Source organism: Furipterus horrens, unplaced genomic scaffold, assembly GCF_987537825.1.
Source record: "Furipterus horrens unplaced genomic scaffold, mFurHor1.1.pri manual_scaffold_1, whole genome shotgun sequence".
NCBI classification, from domain to species: Eukaryota; Metazoa; Chordata; class Mammalia; order Chiroptera; family Furipteridae; genus Furipterus; species Furipterus horrens.
This window is the reverse complement of record NW_028327171.1, coordinates 199,719,781-199,730,485: the sequence shown is the minus strand read 5'-3', so window position 1 is coordinate 199,730,485 and position 10,705 is coordinate 199,719,781. Positions and strand designations below refer to the sequence as shown.

Below are 10,705 nucleotides of genomic sequence, written 5' to 3'. Positions count from 1 at the left end.
GACATTAGTCCTCTTAAGTTCCATGTCATTGTCCCAGGTCTCTCCATGCAGTCCTGCTCTTATGGGGACATAAGGGATAGTCTGGGTGAAATGAACATTCAAAAGGTAAGATGGAATTTTTTTCTATTTTATATTCTACCCTATAAATTACATATGAGTGAAATTATAGTCCAACACCACCTACAGAAGTTTTTAGAAAGAAGAGAACCTTACAAATCATTAAATCAAAAGCTGAAAGAAAAAAAAAAAAGGGGGCTAACCGAAAAGCAACCCCTGTAGGAAGATAAGATGCTAATTTTTAGAGGCACTCAGCAGTTAGAAAATCAATTTTTCTTAACATTGAGAATTATTGAGTGGCTGAAAAAGCATCTTACTCTATGAAATATAGTCACTGTTTAGTGCCTTTCCATTTTATTTACTATTTAAAGCACACAACAGCTAGTTAACCAACTACTTATAAAATATATTTAATGTTTAGAGGCACTCAGTGTGGTTATAAAATGATTTTAAGGGTATACAAATACGGTACGTTAACCACACTTCATGAACTATGGTTCCCTCTGGAAAAACAAAAACGTTTTCCCTGGCATCCTGCGGCATTTCATCCTGAAGTTTGTAAATGACCCGTCTTGCTCAAACTGGCTGCCTCCCTGGTTTGTGATGCCAGCCACTTTAGAGCACACACCAGAAAGATCAATATAACCCCTATTACATAATCACTTATGCAAGTGACAGAGCCCCGTGCACTCAAAGGCTGGTAGGCTCTCCAATAAAGAGCGGCTTGACAGACACAGTGAATTTCAGCAGCATGCACAAACCCCAGTAAAGAGGGTACAGGGCTGTGGTCTTTTCTCCACGCGTGGTGGACTGACGGCTATGCAGTGACACACGATGCACTGAGGTGATCTTTGTTCCCTGCCATGGGTATACATTAGCCAGTTGATGGGTCTATGATGGGGAGATTCTAACAAAGGATGGGAACAAAATGGACCTTTCTTCAAAGTATCCTGCTACAGAGAATCATGACAAGCAAGACACAGGGGTACAGCATAACCCTAACAGTGAGGGAACATTCAACCATATTTATTTATATTCCCTGAAAACACTCTGCATCACAATGTGTTAATCTCCCTCTTTCATTATTGAAACTCCATGTCATTCTCTACTGAGGGAATGGGATGGAAATGTTGCTTTTAATTTCCTGTTCATGTAATAAAGCAGAGTGTGTGATGATGTTCACTTTGCCTTTACTTTGTCACATGGCCTGGCAGCAGGGCTTCTAGCCCAAGATGATGACCACACTCAAACTGAAGAAAGGACGCAAAGGCAGAGATTGGGGGCAGGCTGGTGTCAATCCACATTTCGTCACGTCACACAGGGGGCAGTACTTCTAGCAAGGATACTCGGTAGTGAAATTCTAACCAAGGATAATTGATGGAGAAGTATAGCAATTTTTAATCCAAAAGTTTAAAAAATACATAAACTACAAAAGGAGGAGAAGATTGTGAGAAATTATTTAGTGAGTATTCTAGCTTATACTGCAATATGTTTCAGTTCCCTGGGCCATTTAAAAATGTGCTAGACCGGCCTTCTGGTTTCTGGTCCAGCATGTAAGGAGTTTGCAACTCATCACTCCATTCTGACAAGCAAATAGCTGAACAAATTGAAAATCAGCAACCCTCCTTGTATCCGTCCAAGACTTGAGGTCATAGGGCAAACTGCCATCCTCCAAATTGAAAGGTAGGCAGATACAGAGAATCACAGCTTACTGAAACACAAACCCACAAGTAGAACCTTTGTGGGAACCAGTACTAGGGTAGGAAAACCTAAACTGTAATTGAAAATTTGCCAGAAGCTCAGTATGAACAAATCTGATAGCAAAAGCTCCAGGAGAGTCTTAGGGAAGCCCCGACACTTTAGTGAGTTTTACCTCCAGGAGCCCTACCAGGTTCTTAGTGAAGATGAGAGAAAAGTCTCATGATTCCAGCAGAGGAAAGAAAAGTAGCTATATATATATATATATATATATATATATTTTTTTTTTTAAATATATCTTCTATTGTTAGCTTTTATTATTTTTTTGATTTTTTATTTACTTTCAGAGTGAGGGGAAGGGAGGGAGAAAGAGAGGGAAACATCAGTGCATGGCTGCCTCTCACGTGCCCCCAACTGGGGACCTGGCATGCAACCCAGGCATGTGCCCTGACTGGGAATCAAACCAGTGACACTTGGCTTGCAGGCCAACGCTCAATCCACTGAGCCACAGCAGCCAGGGCTGATAAGTAGCTATATTGAAGTAGGACAGAGCTCTGTGTGCTTAACAGGCCTGCCCTCAGGAGAAAGTATTTAACTAGAGCCCAATCTACTGGGATATTTCAGAGCCTAACCAACTTGACAGAAGGGAAATATTCAACTCCAGCCCCCTGTAGTCATCCTATTCTAGCTAAGGTGGCGGGGGTAGGGGGTGGGAATGAAAAGCATGTGTGAAGGTCATAGTCCAGGGGCTCAAAAGTAGAGACCTCATTATAGTCCTATAAAATGTTTCCTCCCCTGACCCCACTCTACCCAGATCACTAAAGGCTTATTTGTCATAGTTCCTTTACCCAGTACCTCATGTCTAGGTTTCAATAGGAAAAAAAAGAAAGCACATTAAAAGACAAAAATCACAGTTCAAAGAGACAGAGCACTGGAACCAGACTCAGATATGGTAGGGATACTGTCATTATCAGACTGAGAATTTAAAACAACTATGTTTTATATGCTAAGGGCTTTCAAGGAAAAAGCAACCAACATGTAAGAACAGACAGGTCACATACGTAGAGACAGAAATGCTAAGAAAGTATAAAACAAATTTTAGAAATAAAAAATGCTGTACCAGAAATAAAGACTGTCTTCTGCCCTTGATGGGCTGATTAGTAGACTGATACAGTTGAAGGAAGAGTCAGTGAGCTTCAGGATATGCCAGTAGAAACTCTAGAACTAAATAGCAAAGAGAAAAGAGGCTGAAGGAAAAAGTAGTAATATCCAAGAACTGTGGGACAACTGCAAAAGGTTTAAATATAATGGGAATACCAGAGGAGAAGAACAAAAGAAACAAAAAAAGTTGAACCAATAAAGGCTGTCAAATTCCCCAAATTAATGCCATAAACTAAACCACAGGTCCAGTAAACTCAGAGAACATTAGGCAGGATAAATGTAAAAAAAAAAAAACCCAAGCAAACTACATTTAGGTATGTCATATTTAAACTGCAGATAATCAAAGATAAATGAAACTCTTGAAAGAAGCTAGAGGAAATACCTTACCTACAGAAGAGCAAGAATAAAGATATCAAACTTTTCCTAAATCATACAAACAAGAGAGTGAAGTGAAATATATAGTGTTAAGAGAAAAAACAAACACCTATTTTCTGTACCCTATGAAATTATCCTTCAAAATGAAGGAGACATATTTTCTCAAAGAAAAATTGAGGGAATTTATTGCCAGTAGATTTACTTTGCAAGACATGTTAAAGTTTTTCAGAGAAGAGAAAATGACGTCTGAAGCTCAATCTATATAAAAGAAAAGAAGAGCATTAGAGAAGGAATAAATTATAGTAAAATAAAAACTTTTAGTTTTTTATTCATAATTGGTTAAACAGATAACAGTTTGTTCACAAAAATAAAACCAACCATGTGTTTGATGTATGGATAACCTTGCACTACCCATGAAGCAGTATTAATTGAAAGTAAACTTGGATAAGTTATAATGTATACTGAAAATGTTAGAGCAGACATTTGAAATAACAAAAATGAAAGTAATAATTGATATGCTAAGAAAGAAGAAAAATAGAATCACACAAAATGCTCAATTAAAACCAAAAAAAAGAGGAAGACAAAAATAGGAACAAAGAACAAGGGCAATAAATGGAAAACAATAATATGATACATATTAATCTAATTACATCATGATCATGTTTGATGTCAATAGTCTAAAGACACCAAGTAAAAGAGACTGTCAGATTGAATAAAAAAACCCAACTATGTGTTAAATACAAGAAGCTCACTTTAAATATAAAGATATATAGATCAAAAGTAAAGGGATGGAGAAAGATATATCATGCTAACACTAATCAAAGAAAGCTGATGTCAAAGCAAGGAAAGCTATCAGGGATAAAGAAGGATATTACATAATGATAAAGGGCCAATTCTCTATGAAGACATTACACTCCTTAATATGTATTCAGCTAACAAAAGTGTCAAAATATGTAAAACATACATAAACTGATAGAACTGCAACAAGAAATTGATGAATCTACTACTACAGTTGGAGACTTCAACACCTTCTATCAGTAATGGACATATCCAGCAGGCAAAAAATCTGTAAGGACATAGTTGAACTCCACAGCCTCATCAAACAAATGAATATAAATGACAGCTACGGAATACTTTATCCAAGAAGAGCAGAATAAACATTGTTCTCAGGCTCACATTGCACACTCACCAAGCTAGACCACATTTTGGGCTATAGAACACATAACAAATTATGAAGAATGGAAATCACACAATGTCTGCTCTCATACTACAATGGAATTATTCTAAAAATCAGTAATAGAAGCATAGCTGAAAATCCCCAAATTTTTGGATATTAAACAATACATTTTAAAATAATGTGTGATTGAAAGGAGAAATCTCAAGAGAAACTTAAAAATATTTTAACTAAGTGAAAATAAAAATATAACTCATCAAAATTTGTGGCATGTGCCAAAACAGTGCTTTTAAGCACTATTTATAGCATTGATTGCAAAAATTGGGAAAGAAGGAATATCTAAAATCAATAATCTAAGCTTCCACCTTGGAGAACTAGAAAAAGAAATTAAATCTAAAGTAAGCTGAAGAAAAAATTTAGAGAAGAAACCAAATAAACTGAAAACAGAAAATCCACAGAGAACCAAAATCTGATTCTTTTAAAAAATCAATAATAGCCAGGACAACTAAGAGAGAAAGTGAGAGGACACACATTACTAACATCAGAAATGAGAGAGGGGGACATCTGTGGATCTCACAGACATTAAAATAATAAGAATAATTAAAGAACATTATAAACAACTCTACTGCCCACAAATTTGTTAATCTAGATGAAATGCACCAATTCTTTGAAAGACACAAGATGACAAAATTCACACAAAAAGAAACAGACCATCTGAATAGGCCTACAGCTACTAAATAAATTGAATCAATAATTAATAACTCTCCAAAACAGAAAGCACCAGGCTCAGATGTCTTCACTGGTGAATTTTACCAAACATTTATGAAAGAAATTATAACAAATTCTCTACATTTTCTTTCAGAAGATCAAAGCAGAGGGAATTTTTCCATACTCATTCTATGAGGCCAGGATTACCTTAATACCAAAACAAAGACATTACAAGAAAATAATATTAGAGATCAATATCTTTCAAGAATATAGATGCTATTATCTTCAATGGAATATTAGTAAATCAAGTCCCCAAAATTATACACCATAAAACAATTATGCACCACGACCAAGTGGGATCTATTTCAGATGTGCAAAGATAGTTCAACATCCAAAAATCAAATTAATGTAATCCATCACATCAACAAGCTACAGAAGAAAAATCACAGGCTCATATCATTTTATGATAAAAACTTAGCCAACCAGGAATTGGGGAACATTTTTGACTTGATTAAAATAATATATACAAAAACCAACAGTTAACATCTTACTTAATGGTGAAACTATGAGCTTTCACACAAGATCAGGAGGAAGGAAAGGATGTTCCCTCTCACCACTCCTTTAAAACATTATGCTGGAAGACCTAGAGAATGCAGCAAGGAAAAAAATAAAGGTTTTTATATAGGGGATAAAAAATAAAACTGTACTTGTTAACAGATGACATGACTGTCTATGCAGAAAATCTGAGGAAATCAGTAAAAATATTCTTGGAAGCAATAATTGATCACATCAAGGACACATGATACAAGGTAAATATACAAACATCAGTTGCTTTTCTATATAGCAGTTAATTAACAACTGGAATTTAAGGCCCTGGCCGCCGTGGCTCAGTGGATTGAGCATCGGCCTGCGAGCCAAGTGTCGCTGGTTTGATTCCCAGTCAGGGCACATAACTAGGTTGCACGTCAGGTCCCCAGTTGTGGGTGAGAGTGAGAGGCAACCACGAAGTGATGTTTCTCTCCCTCTCTTTCTCCTTTCCCCTCTCTCTAAAAATAAATAAATAAACATTTATAAAAAAATAAACAACTGGAATTTAAAATAAAAAAACACAATGCCATTTACATTAGCCTCCCCCTTAAGTGAAATGGGTATAAAGCTAACAGAATATGTACAAGATCTAAATAAACTATAAAATTCTGATGAGATCAAAGAACTAAATAAATGGAGAGATATTACATGTTTGTAGGTAAATTCAAAATTGTCAAGATGACAATTTTTCCCAACTTGTTCTACAGATTCAGTGCAATCCCAATGGAAATCCCAGCAAGCTATTTATGGATATTCACGAACTCATTCTAAAGTTTATCTGGAGAGGCAGAGGACCCAGAATAGCCAATATAATATTGAAAGAGAAGGACAAAATTGGAGGATTGACAGTATCTTGACTTCAGGCAACAAATGGTGCTAGACCAAACAGACCCAGACAGACTTTACACCGTTCACAAATATTAACTCAAACTGCATCGTGTGCTTAAATGTAAAATGCAAAACTAAACACAAACTCTTAGAAATAACAGAGGAGAAAATCTAGATGATCATGGGTTTGGTGGTAACTTTTTAGATACAACACAAAAGGCACAATCCATGGATAAAACAGCTGACAAATTGGGCTTCATTAAGATTAAAAATGTCTGCTCTATAAAAGACACTGTCAAGAGAAAGGAAAGGCAAGCCACAGACTGGGAGAAAATATTTCTAAAAGACATATATGATAAAATACTGTTATCCAAAATATACGAAGAACCCTTAAGACTCAACAATAAGTAGATAAACAACTGATTAAAAATACCCCAACAATCTGAACAGACACCTCATCAAAGAGGAAATACAGTTGGTAAATATGGATATGAAAAGGTGCTCAGTATCCTGTCACTAGGAGATTGCAGGTTGAAATTACAATGAGATACCACCACATACCTATTAGATGGTGAAAATCCATCACACTGACACCCCCAAATGCTGCCTGGGATATGGGGGTAACAGAAATTCTCACGCCTTGTTGATGGGAATGGTAAAATGGTTCTGTCACTTTGGAAGACCGTTTAGCAGTTTCTTTCAAAACTAAAAACACTCTTAGCATACAATCCAACAATCACATTCCCCAGTATTTACCTACAGGAGTCAAAAACTTATATACACACAAAAACCTGCACACGAATTTTTAACACAACTTTATTCATAATTGTCCAAACATGGAAGCAACTGAGATATTTCTTAATAGGTGAATGGATAAACAATAGTACATCCAGATGATGGAACAGTATTCAGCAATAAAAGGAAACACGCTATTAAGACATAAAAAGCCACAGGAGAACATTAAATGCATATTGTTAAGAAAAACGAGCCAATCTGAAAAGGCTACTTACTGTATAATTCCAACTATTATAACATCCTAGAAAAGGCAATTTTATGGAGACTGTGACATACACATGGTTGTCAGAGGTTGGGCAGGGGATGAGCAAAGGAAGCACAAAGGAATTTTATGGCAAACAATTCCGTATGATACTGTAATGTTGGCTACATATCACACATATAATCCACAGAACGTACAAAACCGAGAGTGAAAGCTAAACCTACAAAAAGTGGACTTTGGGTGATAATGATGCACAATGTAGTTTCGCTGAAAATAACACAAGTACCATCTTCAGGATATGGGTAGTTGTGGAGTCTGGAAGGGAAGTACATGGAAACTCCATACTTTCCTCTCTTTTTTTTTGCTGTGAATTTAAAACTGCATTAAAAAATAAAAAAAAGTCTATTGCGACAGCCTGGATGGAACTGGAGAGTAATATCCTTAGTGAAATAAGCCAGGCAGCAAAAGACAAATACCTATGATCTTACCTAATACAGGAACCTAATGAACAAAACAAACAAAGGAACAAAATAGAACCAGAGGCATGTAAACAAGGAACAGACTGACAGTGACCAGAGGGGGAGGGGAAGGGGGGAAAGGGAGAAAGAAGGGGAAGGGTCTAGTCAAGGAACTGGTATAAATGACCCATGGACATGGACAACGGGGTGGGGATTGACTGTGGGATGAGGGGGGGGCAAGAAGGCAGTGGGGAGCAACAGCGGAAAAACTGGGACAACTGTCATAAAACAATAAAAAAAAGCACACACACACACACACACACACACAAAAACAAAGCCTATTTTGAAAAATGTGCTAGGCATTTAGTGAGTTTGAGAGCAGAGATTTCTGTTTCTAACAGAAAAAGAAATCTTTCATTAGTGAATGATATCCTTTTTTTTTTTTTAAGGATAAATGTTATATTGAAGCACAGATAAAGTTAAAGAATCTGCAAAACAACTTATGGTGAAAACTGAGGATTAAGTTCTATAAATGTATATAAAAACTACTGATGACATTGTAGTTTTAATAGAAATGTTTTAGTAAATTTTAAGGATCAAAATTGTTACTTTTTTTCAAGGAAGAATATCTTTGGAGAGAATACTCAGTATTCGAAGAGATATTCAAGATAAGATAACCGAGAGAGAGAGAGAGAGAGAGAGAGAGAGAGAGAGAGAGAGAGAGAGAGACAGAGAGAGACAGAGAGAGAGAGAGAGAGAGAGAGAGAGAGAGACAGAGACAGAGAGAGAGAGAGAGAGAGAGAGAGAGAGAGAGAGCGAGACAGAGAGAGAGAGAGGAGAGGAGAGACTAACGTTAAGAGGAGAGAACAGTGTGGCGGTCTGGATTCTTGTCTCCTCACCAGGAACTGCTGTGGAGGTTCTGGCAGAGAAGTGTGAGGCTAATGACAGGGTAACTGAAGACTAGGCCTGAGTGACAGAAGTCGCTCATTCCGTCCAGCCACTGCCTGTGCTGTGAAGGAGTCTAGGTCTCAGCGTCCCTGTTGGGGCCCTGCCTCGAGGTGCGGCGTCTTCGTGGCCTGCTCCGGTGCTGGGGAGCGTAGGGCGGAGACGGCGCTCTGCCGTGGCGGTACTGGATCGAAACTCTGCGGGTGGGGCCCTGATGCTCCCGGGGGTCAATCCTCGAGTTGTCTGCGGCAATATATTCCACCTGGATCGTCGAAAACTCATCGTAGAATTGCCTGGGCTGTAGAGGTGGGTGGGAGGTCACAGAGGTGCCTTGGCCGTGGTAGTACGGATGCGGAGGTCGAGAGTGGGCAGCGGGCCTGCTGTGTCGTTCTGGGCCGTGGACATACGAGGATCTGGGTGGGAGCCTAGACAAAGCCTGCTGGCCTGCATCACCTCTGCCTTCCTGGGGCTGCCTTGCTCTCGCGGGGCCAGCACTTCCGCTGGGGTGCCCATCTGTGATCCATCTGGCCACAGGGTAGCGGCGGGGAAGGTCCACGCCCCAGGCATCGGCCACGTGCGCCAGCAGCAACTGGGAGAGGTGGCGGTGCGCGCGCTGGTCCCAGTGCACGCCGTCTCGCTGCCGGTGCTGCCCCACATGGCGGAAGTGGAAATGCAGGTCCAGCACGTCGAAGCCGTGCCTGCTGGCCTCAACCGAGCTGTAGAAGTTGGCCTCAATCACGTCTTCCCTCAGGTGGACGCCCCGGAGCTGCTGCTCGGGTAGGAGGAAGCCGCCCGAGACGACCTCGGCCACTGGCATGGCCGTGTGCCACACGAGGAGGCAGGACACGGGCAGCACCCCTTCCAGGAGTCGAAACAGTTTCTCCAGATCGCGGCGGTAGCCTCGCAGAAACCTCTGGCCATACCTCCTCGAGAGGTCCCAGAGGCAGGAATTCATGACGACCACGTCCGGAGCGTGCGCGCCCCTACGCAGCTCCTCCAAGACGTCCTCGAGGTACGGGGAGTAGGCGCGTGTGAGAAAGTAGAAACGCACCAGATGGTGGCCTGACTGGAACTGGCGGACCTCGCGGTAGTGGCTGCCATTGTGCATGGGGCCCCTCTGTCCGCCCTCCAGCAGGGAGTCTCCCTCGAAAGTCAGCTCACCCTTGGCCTTCAGCTGACTGGTCGACAGCAGGCAGTCCTTCTGCAGCAGGATCACCAAGTCCTTGTACACAGCCCTCTGGACTGAGTCCCCCATGATGACCACGAACTTGTTGTGCAGCAGCTGCCGGACTTCACGGGAGCGCAGGTGGGCCATGGTGACTGAACGCGGTGGGGCGGGCGTCTTTCTTCAGGGCAGGTCAGAGGAGAGAGCTCAGAGGTGGGGCAGAAGCGCCCAGGAAAGAGGCCAGCCACCCCGCGTGAGGTCGCGTGGAGTCCTGCCGGGCGCGAGGTCTGAGCTGTGAGGAGAAAGGAATGGAGGCGCTAGCTCCGTCCCAAGCCCCCGGCGCCAAAGCTGATTCGGGCTCAGGGCGTACGTGACCTCTGAACCGCGGACGCCCCTGTGCGGGGCCAAGCTCCACCTGGCGGAGTGGAGGCGCAGAACCCTAGCGGGAACCTGCCCCTCTGCGCTGAGTAGAGAGCTCTCATTCAGTGCATCGGTGCCTGTGCCTTCTCTCAAGTACGTTAGGCTTGGGCGCTATTAGTTTGTATTTCTGA

General features: G+C 40.9%; 1 pseudogene; it reads right to left on the bottom strand.

Annotated features, from left to right (window-relative positions):
* Positions 1-9,065: 9,065 nt before the first annotated feature.
* Positions 9,066-10,304, bottom strand: LOC150022608 (PC-esterase domain-containing protein 1B pseudogene; annotated as a pseudogene).
* Positions 10,305-10,705: the final 401 nt, after the last annotated feature.